We start from the raw sequence: 14,880 nt of genomic DNA, 5'->3' as shown, positions 1-14,880 counted from the left end.
ATGAAAATATAATAATTTAGGAAGGTTGACAGCTTGTTAAAATGATTTGATGACTTGTGGTGGGAACGCATACACAGGGGTACTCCAGGAACCACTGGTTTGGGAACCACGGCTGTAACCTTTCACGATCACAAATTATAGGAAAAGACTCATGGCAGTCATCTTTGCCAGGGGTGGTTTCACAAAGTATTAAACCTGGGATGCCAATAACTGAACCCTATCTTTTGGGGAAATATTTTTTTTATGTGAGAAGAAATGTTAGGTTGAATAGATTGAATCATTAATGAAAATGAAGTTTTTGTCAATAACGGTATTTTTTAGTTGACAGTATTTTTGTGCATATTTATCAAGGGTGCCAATAATTATGGACCTGTCTGTATATAAAGTTATGAATGGAATTGAAATAAGTAGGACAAAAGTGTAAAAGGCCAGAGGTTTTCTGCATGTGAAAAGGGGAGTGCAGGTGTGTTTTCTCCTCGTTTCTGACTCCTGATTGGTGAAGTAGAGCTCATCAGCTCTGCTTTGTCTTCTAAATGGGCACCTGGATTTTCATGACGCAGTCGAGTTCGTTTCTTCTTTCTCTTCAATCAGGCTGCCTGTGTCCCTCCCACTGCGCGGATCTCTGCACGTGTGGTCCTGAACAAGGTTTCTAAATGATGGGCATGTGCTGGGGAAAAAGCAGAGACGTCACAGGCTTCTCCACACACGGTAAAATATAAAATGAGGAACGGTGGAAGTCCTGTGAAGGGGAGTGTGTTGGCTGTCACAAATCATCTTCCGCTCCTGTCTGATGGAGGGTACGTGTGAAAGGGAAGTCATTGTTTAGTGTCCCTCCCTTCACCTTCAGCCCGAGGCCAGCCTTTACGCTGTCGCACACTCGCGGTCTCGGAGGTCTGCCACAGCTCGCTTTCAGTCTGGATCCTGGACGAGCGCAGGGTTCCTGTTAACCTGTTAAATGAGAAACGAAAAGTTAACCGTTTAAAAGGGTTTCTTGTTGCAGGGCAATGGTGGCGTGACAAATTTCTCTGTAAAAAAATAAAAATGCTCTCAATATGTGTCAACAATGGCAAGAAAAGATAACAAGAAAAGGCTTAGGAACAAAATGGTGGATGACTGTAACAGCCTGACTAGGGTTGGCAAACTCGATACATGCTAAATACTCTCTAGAAAGCTAGCGACCGAGCAAGCCATTTCGTGCATGAACAATTCTGGACTGTATACATTGAAGAACTGGGCTGCAGGCAGCTGGTGGATACCACTGTTCCTTGCTCCTGCATTAGAATGGGTTCCTTGAAAGAGCAATTCTGTCTAGCCTCATTCTCAGTAAAACACAGTGATACGGTAACCTGACTGAACTGAAGGCTACAGTGTAAACCTACTTGATGTAATAAAGCTTGATCGGTTGAAGCTTGAGGGAATCTGTGAAGAGTGGGTATTAAATAAAATCTGCAGTTATGTCTGGATTCCAATTCCTGAAAGCGATTCTAGGCATGTTTGGAAAATCAAACTGACTCATACCTCTCCCATCGCCTCTGTGGCGTTCGCTGTTGCTGGAAAATAAAAGACAAATCAAATATTCAGGAGCGCCAAGATGAATTGGAATGCCATTATTTTTTATTTTTCTCTTTTTTTTGGTGTTGCTACTGTCCTCATTATTGGAGCCTTGCTCCACTGATTGGCACGCACACGATTAGAACACAGGCTGGAAATGGGACTCTGCTTTTGATTGGCAGGGCCATCACTTTGGAATATAAATCAATTCATTTCCTTTTTTGTCTTGGTGGAATGAGGCTAATGCATAGCTTGTTCCCTGCATGCAAATAAAATGCACGTGATTCAGGGGATGAGATAAATTTAAAATGAATCATCGCTTCCACTTTCCCATTAACCCTGTAAATTGCATTTGTGCTCTGAAGCAATATTATTCCAACAATATTTGTTTGGAATTGAAGTGCAGAGGAGTCGTGTGAAAGCCATCAGTGGTTAGCATCGGTGCTGTAATGGGAGTCAGAGTTTATATCTTGCCCAAGCCCAGAGTCATCCTGATGCTTTTTTGCCTGACATTTTATTGAGATTGCTGTCTGTGGCAATAAGAAAAATGAGTTGAAGACTGATGTGAGGAACACCACATCAGTTAAGATCTCCAATTTCTCCAGATTTGGAGCCCTTGCTTTTGTAGAACACTGGCTTGAACTCTACTGGCACCTAGTGGTACGTAGTGAGACTGGTACCTGTGTTCAGCTGCATGGTAGGAATGTACAGTAGCACCGACTGTACAAAAAGCAAAGTTAATTAATAAAGCATTGTTGATAATACAGCTATCGCAATAACAATACATGGATACACTTTATTTGCTGACCCTGTCATCGGATCGCACAGAAAGAGGAAACAAAACAACAGCAGATTGATGCTAAGTGTCTCGCATTACAGACGTAATTGCTGGCTGTGATAATTAATGCTTGCTCTCTCTCTGTCACTCGCTTGTTCTCTCTCTCTCTCACACGAAAACACACACACACACGTGCACATACACACTCCGTCTTTCATCCTGCTGTTCTTAACAGTTGCCACAGTGACTCCACACAGTGATCAACCAGGTGGAAACTACTTAATGAGCTATCAAATCCAAATAATTACTATAATTATTGTTTGTCTTTGTGACTGTGATTGGCTTTGGAGTCTTTGGAACTTTTTTCTCAACGTTGAATCACTGAATGATTTCCTTTAACACATATATTCCTTTGAATTATGTATTCAACTCACAAGGTTTTATTTCTCCTGGGTCTTAGTTGTCAAAAACAATAAACTTTCCCCATGGAAAAGTACAGACTGCAAACAAACCCCCCACACAAGGAATGATTACAGAAAGAAATGCCCCCTTTTTTTCATTAGGCTGTAAACAAATAAATCAAATTATTCAGACAGGTTAGCTGTCACTCAGGAAAGGAGCAGTGTTCAGGGCCAGTTGAGCTGCATAAGCTCTCATTTTTCTCTCCTTAGACTTTGCACATGTGATGTTGAGAGAGAACCTCTCCCAGTGTGCGCGTCATCGTTTTCACCGCCTCCTGTTTGTCTGGACTCCAGGACTGAAAGGCAAGCTTGATTAAATAAATGAAGTGGTCATTAGCTCCATATAAGGTTGATAACATAATCAGTGAGATATGCTAATGCCAGGCCTTAATTAAGCTCCAGTCCAGTGATCGCTGACTGCCACCGTGGGGCTTCCTGGGGGGAAAAAGCAGCAGGAATAAAGGCTGTCAGACGCTGGGGCCTGTCAGAGGTCTCCGTCTCTCCCCAGGCCCTGGGGGACGCTGTGGGAGGTACAGGAGTCCCTCCTGCGGGTGGGTCCCAGGAGCGCGGCTCCTCTGCATGGGGGGGTGGGAGCCTGCGGGGCAGGGTGCTGGCTCCCAGTAATCTCTTATCATGCCTAATATTTATATATGAACACAGTTCGCTCACACTCTCAGTGGTTTGAAATGCCTCGCCCCAAACCCAGCAGGCCCCCTTCCCCTTCGCATTAATGTTCTGTTCTTAGCTGGATAATAATTTGTGCAGATGTCAATGCTGCCAGGATGCTATTAGGGGTATTTTAATCAGAATAAAACAGGGCTTATTTTTGTTGTTGTGATGGCTGAGCAGCCACCACCTCCCCTGTAGTAATGAAGGGGCTGTGGTGCTGAACATTGGAATAGCCGAGCATGTTGGGTAATGTGTCAGGGGGTCTGTTTACTGAGGCTCTCAGGCTTCTTGTCTTTAACTCTACCCTAAAAAAACTTTACTTCAATGGCATTGCCTCCTATGCTATTGAAGTAAACCAATACCTGAGATCTGATTGGCCCCAGAGATTTCTTGTGGTGTCTCTGGTAGGTATAGTTCATTTGCCTTTTACCTTGGATAAGATAAAAAGGGTCTGTCTAGCAATAAGCTTTTTTTTTTTTAAACGCTTACAAGTAGATATCATTTAAGTCTTTGTTTGTGCATTATATTCTGCATCAAATCTTATCCTGTACCAACATTACCACAGTTATAGCACACTCCTTTACATACCACCAGAGCCACCAAGTAATTTATCTGGCGAATCAGATCTCAGGAATTCGTCATGTGTTTACTTCAATAGCAAGCATTACATTACATGTCATTTGGCTGACGCTTTTATCCAAAGCGACTTACAGTTGATTTAGACAAAGCGGGATACAATCCTCCCCTGCAGCAATGCAGGGTTAAGGGCCTTGCTCAAGGGCCCAACAGCTGTGTGGATCTTATCGAGGCTACACTGGGGATCGAACCACCGACCTTGCGGGTCCCAGTCATGTACCTTAACAGCCATGTACCTCCTCTCCTAGAACCTGTTGAGTTCTGAATGATAAGACAGGACACACTGAGTAATGCTAGCACATGCAACGCATATCCCTGGGGTGGAGATACACTGGGCAAATCAGCATTCCTGGGAATAGTTAAGCCAGCAGAATGGCATGTCTCTGCATGGAGTGAGCCATGGGCTTATGGACATGACTGCTAGAAATATAGATCCTGAGGTAGTCACATCATCTCCTTTTTTTTGTTGACCAATGTTATCGCTGCTTAATATTCATCCATCCATTATCTGAACCCGCTTATCCTGATCAGGGTCGCAGGGGGGCTGGAGCCTATCCCAGCATACATTGGGCAAAAGGCAGGAATACACCCTGGACAGGTCGCCAGTCCATCGCAGGGCACACACACCATTCACTCACACACTCATACATTCATACCTACGGGCAATTTAGACTCTCCAATCAGTCTAACCTGCATGTCTTTGGACTGTGGGAGGAAACCGGAGTACCCGGAGGAAACCCACGCAGACACGGGGAGAACATGCAAACTCCGCACAGAGAGGCCCCGGCCGACGGGGATTCGAACCCAGGACCTCCTTGCTGTGAGGCAGCAGTGCTACCCACTGCACCATCCGTGCCGCCTGCTTAATATTCAATTAAACTGAATTTATTTTGTTGATGTTGCGACAGTCTTTACTCACGCTCAACCTTGCCTTCATAGGTGCATATAGCTGCCTTCGGTCACAACGACAGGGTAGAGTGGACTCAGCAAATGACAAGGAACGTTTTGATTTCATGGCACATCTCACATCGCTAACCGTGTTTACATTATAAAGGATCTGCACTCAGAAGGTGAGTCTAGACGAGTTCAGCAATTTCGTACACCCCCGTTACAGTTCAATTCACTCCATTATTGAAACTGGGTTATTCTTGATGTAATCTTTAAACTCTCTAAATCTCTAAATCTAAATCTTCACCACAGGTGCATAAGTTAATTACATAAGATCTGCCAGTCAGTGCTTCTATTTTCAGTTAGGCTATTAATGTATTTACAAGTTTGGTAGAAAATACAAAAACAACTACATTTTCAGTGAAAGTGGATTTAGCTTTAATCTCTATAAATTACATTTTCTTCTCCTTGTTTCAGATTTCTCTGTGTTATTTTTCCCAATATTATTGCACATTTGTTACAATTAATGGCTTCAGAACATTAAACTTTTTTTATATAAGACCACAGTAACCAGAGTAAACACAAAACAGCAGGTCTTGAATTACTATTTAATTTATTTAAAGGCACACTATGCAGGATTTTCACCTTGAAAATATTATAAAATAAACATACTGAATCATTACTATGATACACTGGCAACCTGTATCTGTGCTCACTTTTGCCCAATCCCTTGCTTGTCTACTTGTATTTGTTATTCTTAACATCACTTGGGCCTCTTCTGGGCATGGTCTTATTTATTTCTGTGCTGTATTTAAAAAGCATGTGTCCAATAAACTTAACTTGTACACTCTATGATCCAGTAGAAAGTTGTTGAAATGTATCTGTCTTGATAGGGTCACAAAACCATTTATATGGCTCTGGGACTCCACCGCACCACAGTGAGGGCTGCTTTCTCCAAATGGATGGAACAGCGCTGAATATTCCCAGTTGTGGCCACCCTGCCAAAATAGTCGCATCATCTCTGGTGTAAAGCAAATGCAGCATTGCACAGTAAGAACATCATACCAACAGTCAAACATGGTGGTGGGATGCTGTGCTGCCATTATTGACCTGTACGACTTGCCATTATTGAAGGAATTCTTCTCTGTGCCAGATTTTTGTTAAGGAGACTGTCCAGTCATATGTCCGTGAGCTGGAGCTAAAGCCTAATTGGGTTATGTAGCAAGGCAATGTGAATTGCATCACCACAGTATAGTAGTTTACATAGCACCATTCACTGCCAGGATGCGACAAAGTGCTACATTTTCCAGAAGAAATAAAAAACCGGGGAATGACACGGATGGATTTTGTGGGGGGTGGGGTGGCATGGATTATTACCCTCTAGCCCCTTAATAGACAATTGATTTGATCTCCTTCAAAGTAGCAGGTACAAAGATTTACAGAAAGGAAAATAACACACCGAGACACTAAGCACAGAAAGTTTTTTGCAGTTAAAACTTTGTCTTAAATTTATCTGCAAGGCAAGTTGGAGACTTGTATACTCTTTGGACTGTATGCTCAATCAAATGAGGTGAGCTAAGCTGTTTCTGTGTCCTTGAGCTTTCATTTTCACACCCCAACAAGGGGTGTAGTGACACGTTTGATGAACAACAACAAAAACAGTTATGGAAATTGTGGCAATTCTTCAAAGGGATGTCAAGTCGAAGAGCCAAATGTGCTGTTTGTTCTCGTACCCCACCCAGCCCAACTCATTGATTAGGATATTAAGATGCAGAGGTGTGAGTGGCTGTTTATCACTATGGGAGGCAAATTTGCTTATTAGCTGAATTCTGAATGATGGAGGGGTTCTGGCCCTCACTGCATCGATCATTTGATTAACCGGTACTGTTGATAAAATGCATGTATTCCATGGTTGGAGTCAAACCCCACCATGTATCCAAGGACAGTTTTTTCTTCAGGTTTTCTAAAAATGTTCTTTATTTTAAGTTTATCCCCTAATGAACCACATTCTTATCCCTCAGATCTAATCCCTCCATTTTATTTTCATAACCGTTTTATCTTAGTGAACTCATAAATCACATCATTCCACCTTCCTACCAGGCCCTGATCCATTCACACCAAACGGAGTAGGAGTTAGTGTATTGAGGAAGTATTGAGAAACTCCAAAGTCAGCCTCTCTTAGTGCAAATGTACCATTTCTCACTCCTTAAACATGGGTTGAAGTGTTAGATTCAAGGGAAAAGTACAAGGCAGTAACTGTGAACAATATTAAACTCTGAACAATTTCTTTATTCTACAGAAGGGGTGTCAGTTCACACAAGACGTATGTTCAAAGTCCCACAGAGAGGCAGTCCCTCTGAGCATTTATAACACTCATATCACATCACTCGGTGTTTACCTTCAGCCCAGCAATTCCTCATTTGTTAAGTTCACTGGTCTCCCAAATAAGGTTATCAAGGTTATCAAGATTGAATGCTTTAGAGAGAGAGAGAGAGAGAGAGAGAGAGAGAGAGGAGAGAGAGAGAGAGAGAGAGAGAGAGAGAGAGAGAGAGCCTGACTCCCCTCCCATCTGAACTACAATGTGAATCAGTAAGTATGTATTATGGATAATATTGATTAGTTCTGTTCGTAAAAATACAGAAATATATATAAAATCTAACATTTTAACTTCAACAGAAGCAAGCTTTCAGGATTAGTTGTGAAGACATTTTAATTGAAATGATCAGGCCAGTTATATTCTCCCCTGGTCCTCCCGTTGGGTTGATGGTGTCGCTAATGGCTTGTGTGAGCTAAATGACTCGCTGAAATGATCGATGTGAGCCCTGCTCAGAGAGAGGCATCTGCTTCATTGTTAAGTGTAGGGAAAGTGTGCACGTGAGTGTGCACGTGAGTGTGTATGTGAGTGTGCACGTGAGTGTGTACGTGAGTGTGCGTGAGTGTGCACGTGAGTGTGTACGTGAGTGTACGTGATTGTGTACGTGAGTGTGTGCGTGAGTGTGTACGTGAGTGTGTACGTGTTACAATGTGAGAGCGTGTGGGAATGGGAGGAGTCATGAGAAAAACAACATACTATTCATTATGAAATACAATATGGGCAGTGTATGTTTGTATGTTGTTTATAGAGTATAGCTGTTAATTTGGGCCCATGAATAGGGAATACAGAGAGTAGGCCCAGAGTGGAGTACATTTTATAAATAAATAAAATTTATTTATTAATCCTCTATTAAAAATTAAAAATAAAAGAAATGCTTTGTTGTGTTTTTTTTTTTTTTGATGGACTGATTGGTTTTGAGGGCAGTGTCCAGGATTTGGAAACTTGTTGTTTTCAGATTGAAATTCTATTTTAAATCTTTTATTTCTCTCAGAGTTTTTTATTCTTTTTTTCATTTAAATAATTTTGATTATTTAAATGAACTGTAGATCTCAATTCCATTTTTAGTAGTTAGCATATTTTACCACTCACATTAATTAGGATTATGAATACCATTATTTTGGGGCAAATGATAATAATTTCTATGAAAAATGTCACAAATATTTGCGATGCCAAAATATTTTCTAACTTCTGAATGAAGCTTCTCCGGAGTAAATTCCCTTGAGCTTTCAATGCAACTCCAATAGTTTAAACAGCCAAAACTTCTAAACTCTTGTCAGATAGCAGGATTTGTATGATTGCAATTTCTTGTCAGGCTGCATCTTCTGGAAACTTGCCAATTAATTGAATTCCCACTGGAGCATTGCAGTACTGCCACGTCAACTGAGAAAATTATTGTCTAGAAGATAAAATGAGATATTAACCAAAGCCTGACCACTTTTAATTAAAAACTGCTTGAGACTTGAGCCATTCAAACTTGATGACATAAGTGGTTCTTATTTAATTGGGCCGTCTCGGCAGAAAAGGCTGATTTCGGTGTGTTGTGTTAGGTGAAAGGCTTGGCTTTCTGCATTGTTCTACAGTAACAGCTGGAGCGGCACGGCAGGCCAAGAATTGGCAGTCTCTCTTTTGATCACAGCAGCTCTAAGATGGTGCTTGTGTTTTCTTCCATCGGCGGTGTTTGAAGCGTTTCTTTCACCACTCTTTTCACACTGTGTTCGTTTTGTTTCACTAAGTATGTTTTGCTAAAAGTCGGCCCTTTTCCAGAGGTGACCTCGAATGACTTCTGATTTAGTTTGGCATAGATAAGGTTTAGTCACTAGCTGCGTGGTAGTACACTTCCCGCTCAATAATTTGTCCCTTGACAAGAGCATTTGTTTAGTTGGATCCCAATTTACATTACATTACATTATTGGCATTTGGCAGACGCTCTTATCCAGAGCGACGTACAACAAAGTGCATACCCATAACCAGGGATAAGTTCGCTGAAAGACCCTAGAGGTAAGTACAATTTCAACTGCTACCTGTACAACAAAGATAAGGACAAGGGCCATTTTTTTTTTTTTTTTTTTTTTTTTTTTTTTTGAACAAACAAACAAAGAGCAAAAGTCACCAAAGTTAACTATCCAAACACTGCTTACCTAGCCAACTAAAAATACCGATACACAAAGCAAGTCACAGAGACAACAATTAAGGTTCACAGGGAGGTAGGGAGGGATGGGGAGAGGTGCTGCTTGAAGAGGTGTGTCTTCAGCTTGCGCTTGAAGGTGGGGAGAGATTCTATAGTTCTGACCTCAACGGGGAGTTCGTTCCACCACCGTGGAGCCAGAACAGACAGTAGTCGTGAGCGTGAGGTGGAGGTTCTGAGAGGGGGAGGTGCCAAGCGGCCTGTGGAGGCTGAACGAAGAGGTCTGGCAGGGGTGTAGGGTCTGATGATTTTTTGCAGATAAGCTGGGGAAGTCCCTTTAACTGCTTGGAAGGCTAGCACCAATGTTTTGAATTTGATGCGAGCCATGACAGGCAGCCAGTGGAGGGAAGTAAGCAGGGGGGTGACATGTGAGTATTTGGGAAGGTTGAAGACCAGACGAGCTGCTGCATTCTGGATGAGTTGGAGGGGTCTGATGGCGGACGCTGGGAGGCCAGCCAAGAGGGAATTGCAGTAGTCCAGGCGGGACAGAACCATCGCTTGGACCAGGAGCTGGGTCGAGTAGGGGGTGAGAAAGGGGCGGATTCTCCGTATGTTGTATAGGAAGAACCTGCAAGACCGGGTCACCGCCGCAATGTTCTCGGAAAGGGACAGTCTGCTGTCCATCACCACGCCGAGGTTCCTTGCACTGGGTGACGGCGTGAGTGTGGTATCCCCGAGGGAAATGGAGAGATCCAGATGGGGAGAGGTATTAGCAGGGATGAATATCATTTCAGTTTTACCTGGGTTGAGCTTTAGATGGTGGTTGTCCATCCAGCTCTGGATGTCCCTCAGGCAAGCAGAGATACGGGCTGAAACCTGCGTATCAGACGGCGGGAACGAGACGAAGAGTTGGGTATCGTCCGCATACTGATTGCACAACTAACGTGTGCGCACCCTGTAAGAATTTCTTCTACCTGGAGACTTGGCATAAAAGTGACAGTGATGTTGTGCCTCTACTGATCTTGGAGACCCACTGCATATGATTTTTGTGCATATAATGACCTCTGAGCAATAATGAACTGGTAATTGTTCTCAAAGTGACACCTATAGTCTACTGAAGTTCCTCTAAACCCAACATATTTTTTCCGATTTGGTAGAAATATAAGTTTGTTTTGCAAATTATTCAAAATAGACATATTTATGGATGAAATAACGTTTCTTCATAATCCGTTCGGCCATTTTCTTGAAAACTATACTTATACCTATATTATACTGTCAGGACTATGCTAATGTCGTCTTGAACTGCTTCTTGGTGTTGAGTAAATGCATTGCAAGCATGCGTAGGGGGCAGCCTATAGCCTAGTGGCTAAGTTGCTTGACTGGGACCCAGATGTTTGGTGGTTCAACCCCCAGTGTAGCCACCCGTCACCTCTCCTGGGGGGATTGGCCCCCGCCTAGTCAAATCAACTGTAAGTCACTTTAGATAAAAATGTCAGCTAACTGTAATGCAAGGAGGCTGTCGGCAACAGGTACAAAGATTTGCACATTGTCTCGTTTGCTGTACAGATTTCAGAGATAAAATATGAGTATATTAAGCTTTTTTTCTAGTTAAACCACCAGACTTGAATTCACAGGATATCACACAGAATGAGAACTAAATGTGTCACATGTGAATTATTTTGTGAAAAATGTAATTTTGTACTCCAGGATGGCTAAAGGCCTTCTCTGTTTGGATACTGCACCATAGGTAGTCATTCAGAATATTTGCACAAATTAAACCATAGATTACTGGCAGTCCTCTTTGGCTGAGATTTTTCATTTTGTAAAAAATGGCTGTTTTCAAAGGAGTAAAGAAATGGGAGAACGAACAGAGAGGATCCTTCAGCACTTGGCAGCCCTCTAAATGCATGGCAACCTGCCACCCACCGCCCCCCAAACCCCCCACCCTCTCGATTTCCCCTCAATACAATCTTTTTAAATAAATAACTGTATAAAATGCATTTCAGACTGCATCTGCCCTATCTGCATTTAAAAAATGCACAAATTACAGTGGCATTTGAGCTAAGCTTGCGGCAGATGAGATGGCTGAACCTTGAGATAAGTAGATGATGACTAAGTTGACTTTTAATGCAAGTGGTAGGAGGAAAGATAAATTCTCCCTCCCTGCTTCATAAGCCTGATAGTCGTTGTGTGAAGCATCTCCCTCCTTCACAGGGGGAGAAAATGAGAGGTGGGGACAGAAATAGACAAAGATTTAAAGCAGATATTCCGATACTGTATCCCTGGAGCTGCAGAAATGTCCAGGGAAAGCACAGGGCTTTGGAAATTATTAGAGATATCTGATTTATGAGAATCACATCCATTTTTCATTCGCCCCCTGCATCTTTATCTTCAGACGAGAGCTATTCATTTTAATTTCTCAATCAATATGTCATTACGTGGGGTAAACTTTAGTCATTTGTTTTTTTTTTTATCATCTGGAGGCGCTCACCTAAGCAGATTGTAACGCTGAATTTCATTTTGCATTGCAACTGCTCGGTGTCGACCCTTCTAACTATCTATCACAAAGGGGCTCATTATGTATAACTCAAGTATTGTCAACTTCTCATCTCAGGCCTGCGCAGTCGTATGTGCATATTTCTGTGCAAAAAGAAGAGTCGTACTATATGTGATCACACCGCCTGCCAATATTTTAGCGGCCTCGCATGCTATTTCTGCTCTTCATTACTGTTGTTTTTGTTTATCCATTATCGTACTTTGGCGGTTGCTGCTTTTCACCTGTGGGGGTGATAATATTCGTACGGCGCCTCCTTCGTGCGGCGGTTTCATTATTATAATCATCGTCTGTGTCTCGCCGCTCGTCACCCGGGCCGGCTGATTGCGTGTGACGCCACGCAAATGTGTACAGATGGGAGGGGGCTGAGGAGGCAGGCAGCGCGGCCAGCCTTGAAATGCCTGCGATGGCGTGGTCTGCGGCGGAGGGGCGGCGGGGATCGGAGCCGCATCGGCGTGGGTCCAGCCGGGAGGGAGATTATAAAGTCATCGGGAAGCTGATCATTAGTTATTAAAGACGTGCTGCCGAATGAAGGTGTCCTAGGGAATACCGTGGTTGGGAATATTAAGCAGGGTTTTGGAGGGCAAGGCGGAGAGGGAGGCTGGATTTTTGGCTGCTGTGCCCTTATTAGCGGTGCATACGTGGGGAGCCAGGGCACCCGCTGAGAGTCTGGGCACTGAGGCGGCGTCAGTGGGAATGAGGTAGTGCATTTAGATACTGGCTAGAGGGGCCACTCTGGAGCCAGGCTCTGAGTCTGATGAAGTGTGTGGGCACTGTTGGCAGAGAGGAAGATGCCACCTTGATGAGTTGTGTTTGTTCCATCCTGCATTCCTCCCTCCCCCTCCAGTGTATCGGCCATGGTATTACATTTTTAAATGAAAGCTTGTTCTTACTCGACCAACTTTCTTTCAATAACAATAACTTGTTCAATAGTCATCAGATGAGGTCCGTTACCAGCCCATTACATGCAGCCAGTGTGGACGCATGCACATCCACGCCCCCAGGGTCCTCTATTATACCACTGCTTTATTCTCTACCTGTTTCAACCAGCAGAAACATTTGCTCATTACGCCAGACTCCCTATATTCCACACAGCATCCTCCTCACTCAGAGTGAGTGAGAAAGTGTCCAATGTCTCTTCAGTTCTTCTTTCATTCAGACACAAAAAAACCACTATTTAAAAATAAATATTTCATGCAGTTCCACTGATGTCATTTATCCTCTTTCATGCACTTGTGGCTTACAGCAAAAGGGGAAGACCAGGCGCCAACCTTTTCACTGAACAAACACAACAGTGCAAATAGTAGAGCAGATATGAAATCTCCTGTGGTCAAATATTTTCAGGAAGCACACCATACAGTCTTTTCAGGGGATTTCCACGGCATTAGCTTTAGTGCTTTCCCTCACGAATATAGAAGGACTTTCACATTGCGAAAGCATATGGAATTTTTTTATTTAAAGTCTGTTCATCCATATGGGCTTAATGAAGAACTGGATGTGGTACACTACCTTTAGCTAACGTGCACTCGTATGATTAACTATCTTACTTTTTCCCATTACTGTTCTCATGGGGCCATGAATCTGCATTCAACCACACTCTGATTTTTGATTTATTCATTTTTTTCCTTTTCTTTTAGGGCTGTTTTTCCCCCTCATATTCAACAAGACGTACTGCATATACATAAACATACACACAAACTACACATTACAGTATATTATATAGTACTTACCTGGAAATGCGTAACATCTATAATACAGATTTTTTAAAATATATATCCTTGTGCCTGTTGTTTTTTTTCCGATTCTATTATACAGTATATGCAACCTTGGGTCTCTCCACCTAACAGCCATCTAATCTGTATTCATTCACTGTGTCATTATGCACAGTTGAGTGTTCTTTTATGATTGACCTGCACTACTGAACAAGTGGACATAATGTGTGGTAATTGAGAGTGTCCTTTATGTACTTCAGAAAGATTTTGACAATGTTAGCACTGATGAAAGTGTCTGACAGAAGCGTTTCCTTTTGTTCGCTGTTTTTGGTTTTGTGTACCATGCATTTCAGAGCTTGTTTTTTATTTTCACACTGTGTCCTAATAAAATCTTTTTTTTGTTTTGAAATCTGCAATGATTTGACAATGGATATACACTCAGTGAGCACTTTATTAGAAATTTATTAGACTTATTTTTTAGACTTTGAATTATGACATGTTGTGCGTTCAGAGATGCTCTTCTGCATACCACTGTTGTAATTTGTGGTTATTTGCGTTACTGTCACCTTCCTGTCAGCTTTGACCAGTCTGGCCATTCTCCTCTGATATCTCTCATTAACAAGGCGTTTCTGTCTGCAGACCTGCTACTCACTGGATTCTTATTTGCTAGAGACTAGTGTGTGTGAAAATCCCGGGAGATCAGCAGTTTTTGAGACACTCAAACCACCTTGTCTGCCACCAACAATCATTCTGATGGTTGTTGTGAACATTAACTGAAGCTCCTGACCTGTATCTACATGATTGTATGCATTGCACTGCTGCCACACAATTAGCTTATTAGATAATCACATGAATAAGTAGGTGTAATAAAGTAAAAATGTTCCTAATAAAGTGCTCGGTGAGTGTACTCCGCTTTTCAGTGAAATGTGAGTTCCTCCATGATGTCCCCAGAGCTTCCCCCATGTCTCCTTGATATAGTTTCTCTTGTGTCCACAGGATGCAGTAATAGTCATCAGCTCCGCTGTTACTACCCCAGGAGTTCATATTGCAAGCTCTTTTATTTTCCTCAGACCAAAGTTTTGGACAAGTCCAATCATTCAGTTGGACCTGCAAAACACTTTGATAGTGCAGC

The sequence above is a fragment of the Conger conger genome, chromosome 8 (assembly GCF_963514075.1).
Source record: "Conger conger chromosome 8, fConCon1.1, whole genome shotgun sequence".
Lineage (NCBI taxonomy): Eukaryota > Metazoa > Chordata > Actinopteri > Anguilliformes > Congridae > Conger > Conger conger.
The sequence above is the reverse complement of the archived record's forward strand: the minus strand, read 5'-3'. Positions refer to the sequence as shown.